Source organism: Triticum urartu, chromosome 2 (genome assembly GCF_003073215.2).
Source record: "Triticum urartu cultivar G1812 chromosome 2, Tu2.1, whole genome shotgun sequence".
Taxonomy (NCBI): domain Eukaryota; kingdom Viridiplantae; phylum Streptophyta; class Magnoliopsida; order Poales; family Poaceae; genus Triticum; species Triticum urartu.
This window is the reverse complement of record NC_053023.1, coordinates 668,637,503-668,642,657: the sequence shown is the minus strand read 5'-3', so window position 1 is coordinate 668,642,657 and position 5,155 is coordinate 668,637,503. Positions and strand designations below refer to the sequence as shown.

Sequence of the window (5,155 nt, the reverse complement as noted above, 5' to 3'; positions counted from 1 at the left end):
GCCATAAGATTGAGCATTCAGGTTGAAAGCCATGAATCTTCACACATGATAGCTCATTTCTGAGAACACTTTTTTAAAATAATTGTCGTATTACAAGTTTATTATTTTTCCTGATAACTTGATCACATATAATGATACAACGCGAAGGTTTTCCAATTTTTTGATTTTTTTTGAATTTTTTATGCCTGTTTCAAAATGCGGTCAAAACGGCGGGCATGACTGTTCCTAGCTAGTTGTTGAATCTTGGAAAACTTTTTGTGTTTATCTAATTAAATAGATACTGATGTACCTAGAAATAATTTTTTGAAAAAATAAAGAGCAAACTATGAGGGAGCTGTAGTTCAAATTTGACCCGCTACCAGTTGAATCGGCGGAAATTTGTCTTTTTCACCAGAGGTGGATCAAAACTTCTGACACCCAACAATTTGGTAAATTGTGGTTTAAATATGTCCTAGTATTTTAGAAAAATGATTTGGTACAATTTTTCAACAATTATTTGGTAGGCCCTTCACAAAAAAACTCATTTTGGGCACTCGAATAATGATTAAAAATAGCTACAAAGATTAAAAAATTGCATGCAAACTGGCTATCATCCATAAAATATGCTCTAAATTGATAGAAAATTTTAGTTGTGCCATTTTGCAAAATATTTTTGATGGTTGCTTCACAAAACCCTCCTAGTTTTAGTACATAGAAACTATTCTAAATCATAATTTTTCTGAACCAATCAGAGCTCTTCACGCGGATCACCCCCCTTAGCCGATCTGGACCGTCCACATCCGATGGATCCAACGTCTCTCAGGTCCCCTCTCAAACCAACCCAACCCAAACCCTAGCAGCTCCCCTCTCCTTGCTCGATCCAGATCTCGCTCCCCTCGTCTCCCACATCGCCGCCGCCACCCACCCCGATCCCATCCCCCCCTCGCCTCCCTCCCAAACCTTGCCGCCGACGGCCTCTCCCCCTCCTCTCCGCTTCCCTCCCACCTCATCCCCATCTCCTCTAGTTCTATCTACCTCTAGTGCAAAATCATCGCCCGCCCGCCGCAACCAGCCCATAGATTTCCTCCCACCTTTCCCCTCCTCCCCTTCTCCGGCCAAGAACCTTGCCGCCGCCTCCGCCCCTTCCTCGCCGGCCCGCCATGGCGCTGTACGCTTATCCCCTTCGCCGCTACCGCTCACGCTCCCTTTTCCCCATCGCCTCCGCCACCTCTACTCGCTACACCACAGCCACACGGCCATCCCCATCCAGATCCAACCACCGTTGCACGTAGACGAGGCGGCGGGCGGGCAGGGCGCACCAGCGCGACCCTCCGTGCGCGCGCACCGGCAGGCCCTCGAGGCGGCGCCGTCGGGGATCATCTCCGGGCTTGACCTCGGCCGCCTCAACTCCTCCCGCACCGGCGGCTCGCTCCGCAAGGTCGCTGCCGAGGCCGGCGTCGCTGGGGCCTACATCTTCGCTGACCTGTACGCCCTCGCGGGCGCGTCCCTGCCGTACCCGCTGGATGAGGAGGACAGGGCCAAGTGCCTGCACTCCATCGTGCTCACCGGCGACGAGTTCCCTCCACGGCCATGGCCTCGGCCTCCCTTCCCCGACCGCCAAGACGCCGGCGCGGAGGCTGCTCTCCGCCACCGTCAGGGCCATGGCGCCAGCTAGCCCCAACAAAGGTACTGCATAGTCACGGCGGCGGACGGCAAGTTCATGCCGGTCATCGACAAGAAGGCCGGCTACTCCTTCGTCTACCCATTCGGATGGCAGGTACTCCTCCATGAATCCTCTCCTCTGCTCTGCTCCATACGCATGCATACACTTGGTGATGCTGCTGAATGAATGAATGAATGAATGTGTGTGTGGGTCGGTGCAGGAGGTGTATGTGCAAGGGCAGGACAAGGTGTACAAGGACGTGATCGACCCCGCCGTCCGCGAGTGGACCTCAAGGGCATGAGCTTCCAGAAGAACATGCAAGCAGCTCCGCTGCCAAGCCATCAGCCCAACCAGATGGAGTTGGCTGCGCTAACCTCTTTAGAGCCATAACAATAAGTTTACTCGAATCAGGGAAGATTCTGCATAAGTAACTAAATTCAGCAGCCCAATGTTGTACAGCATAGCAAATGCCAAACTACCCATTTATGCCCTGTTTTTCTAATCCTGGTTATGTATTCTCCAGCTAAATGCCTTGCATGTGTATTATATACTTTATTCTTCTTGCTGGAGTACTAGAAGAGTAGTGCTATCTTGCTGCTAGTGACACTCCATCGACTACTCACTGTTAATTTATTTTGAGTGGCCATAATTCCCTTCCTAGCAGCACCACAGAGTACCACCTGCTCTCTTGTCTCACCCATAACAACAATTTACTAGCAGTACGTGTCTTGGGTATTATCTAGGTCCCTTCTACTACTACTCCTAGTTACTTGTGTGTATCCTATTACTAGTTAGTACACATGTGTAGTAGTACTGTACTATAATCTTCTTCCTCAACTACTACAATAGTTCTTGTAGTAGTGGTGTCTTACTGCCAGTGACAGTTATCGAGTTTATTAACTCCAAATGAAGTGAACTGGGCATAATTCTCTAGATGCGGTACATAGTGCTATATGTTTCCTTGCCTCACCAACAAAATGTACTAATATGTCTCTTGTGACACGCTAGGTCGATTCTACGCCTTCGAGAAACCTGTAGTACTTGTATATCTTCATGTTTGAGCACTCGAGCAGTACTTCAAAATGGAGTAGCTTAATTCACTGAATTTGGTTGTAGTACTAGTTGATTCACTGAGAAGATTCAGTAATGAGTTGATTCACTAAGAAGACTCAGTTTTTTGTGTTGGCTTCTTTCCATTATGGAGCTCGCTGTGTGACAAGTCTGTTCATTCCTCTAGATGTCCTGTCACTTGGCATAAGTAATTAAGTAGGAATAGTTTAAGGTGAATCGTAGCTTTGCTATTGCTTCATTTCATCTGATGCAGGCATGAAATTGAATTGCACTTGATGCAGCGCCATTATGGTCCCTGAAATTAGCTTATGTTATTGAATTTTTTATTTCCTCGCCTGAGAACAACCGTATCATCATATTCTACCAGGCCCTTTGTTTGTTTCTGTGAGCTTGCCTCTGTGGCTAGCACATATCATATGTGATCCATGCTGTCTCTTTTCTGCCCACTTAAGCTTGGATCAAAGTGGCATATTACTTTTGTGATAACTGAGAGAACTGCGAGGCTTTCTTTTCTACTTTGGCATATAATATTAGAACTAATACTGTTTTTATTTGAAATTTGTTATTAGGCTATTAATGCGAAACTTCCAAGTTATAACTATCCTTGCATTTCTTACTCCAATTGTGAAAGGACTAATATATGGTCTGTGTGCTTCTGTGAATATATTTGAGTACATTTTTATTATGCTGTTGTAATATGTAATGTAGTTTTCAAAGCATGTCTGTTGTTGTAATTCAGTATTTATATGCAGCAACAGATTATCCAGTACTGTTGCCTACATGCTTCTGGCTGCTGATACTTTTCATTTTTCTCAGTTCTTCTTGCTTCGGATTGCTTCCTCCCTGACACCCCGATCCAGATGACGGCAGCAGCGATGGCATCCACACTCAAGCGTGCCTACCTCTCCATCTATAACTGGTCCATCTTCTTTGGACGGTTAGCTGCTTCCTCCCCACTTTGAAATCTCGATCTCCTTTCTTGTTGATTGGCTTGTCGAATGATTCGTATATGTGTGGATGTACGGTGCAGGTGCTCTACTACGCGCTGCTGGATAGTTTACCTAGACGTGTACGTCGCCAGTCAAGAGGCTCTATATAATTATTGACATGAATATCTTGACTTCCCAAACAAGTATAGGACTGTACCTATGCATACAGATTATTATAACAAAACTGAAAATAAAAATTGAAGCATGAAATAAGCAATAAGTGGCTGATTTTTATTTGCATGTTAAGCAGAAAGTTGTAGCTGAGGCTTGTATATTACGAAATATTGTCACACATCTGAGCTTCTACTGTTGTTAGGGACATCGTAGTGTGATCTTCATGATTTTTCGCTTGAAGATGTACTGATTCATTAGTCAAGCAGAGACCGAAGTCATCTTTTGCTACCGTTAGCTCTATGGATGTGTATTTACCTGCAACTTCTGCCAGCTCTAACTTGGTTATATACCAGTTCAATTCAGTCAATCTGTTGGAACTAGTTTGTCTATTACTTGTATCCGATTTCATATCCTGCCATATGCCATTGTCGACTTTCTTAGGTACATAATTGTTATGTCTTGCAATCTGGTATTGATGATTGTCAATGTATTCATTTATACCTTTCTAGTGTACCTTGTATGTGACACAGCTGATCTGTATATCAATGCTCTATTTCCAATAGATGTATGCTGATGCCTGATGGCTGATTCCTTAAAACTTCACTGTTGCAGCAGTAGCATTTTTCCTTAGTGCATAGATGTATGAGCGATCACTTATGCTTGAAACCTTGCTCTCTTTCCCAGGAACCATCGTGGTCTGCATCACTACTGGGGCAGGAGAGGAAAGACTGTTGGTGTCTCCAAGAAGCGATAAACTGCTTCACAAAGATCCCCGCATAGCTTCACTACTACTGTGTTGGTCCATTTCCAGAATCTTAAGCAGTGTTCTTGTTTAGACGATTACCTTGGATGATGCTTTTGCTTAAGGAGAGGCTCAAGAAGATCAAGTATAAACTCCTCCCCCTCTTGTTTGTTTTTGCTTCATACTGTTTGGTGGTTGATACATTACTGTGCAAGTTCTATGGTATGTGAGTTCTTTCTGTTGCTGCAAGCATTGACACAATATGTCATGTGCAGGGAGCTCCGCATCCGAGTTTCAGCCATCCTCTACAGCAAGGAGCTCTGGGCCAAAGGAGCAAGCAGCGCTGCTAGTTCCTTGAGGCCAGATCGAGTAAGATGGTGCACCATGGCGTGTGGTGGTGTATTTTGCTTCCGAGAACAGTACTGTTTATTTGAAGTGAGATGTACTCGTCTAGTGCCTGGCAAAAAATTGAAGGATGAAGTGTCATGTACTGTCTATGTTGTAGTGAGCTGTAGTAGGAGTGAAACGAAAATTTATCTGCTGTTGTATGTGCTATTTCCCTGTAATGTCTTGTGTACATTTTACTTGAACATTAAA

The 5,155-nt window shown here is 44.8% G+C and overlaps 1 long non-coding RNA gene across 1 annotated transcript; it reads left to right on the top strand.

Annotated features, from left to right (window-relative positions):
• Nucleotides 1-3,884: 3,884 nt before the first annotated feature.
• LOC125533984 lies at nucleotides 3,885-5,155 on the top strand. Its single transcript, XR_007294391.1, has 2 exons — nucleotides 3,885-4,703; nucleotides 4,834-5,155. It is a non-coding gene; the product is annotated as an uncharacterized LOC125533984 (long non-coding RNA).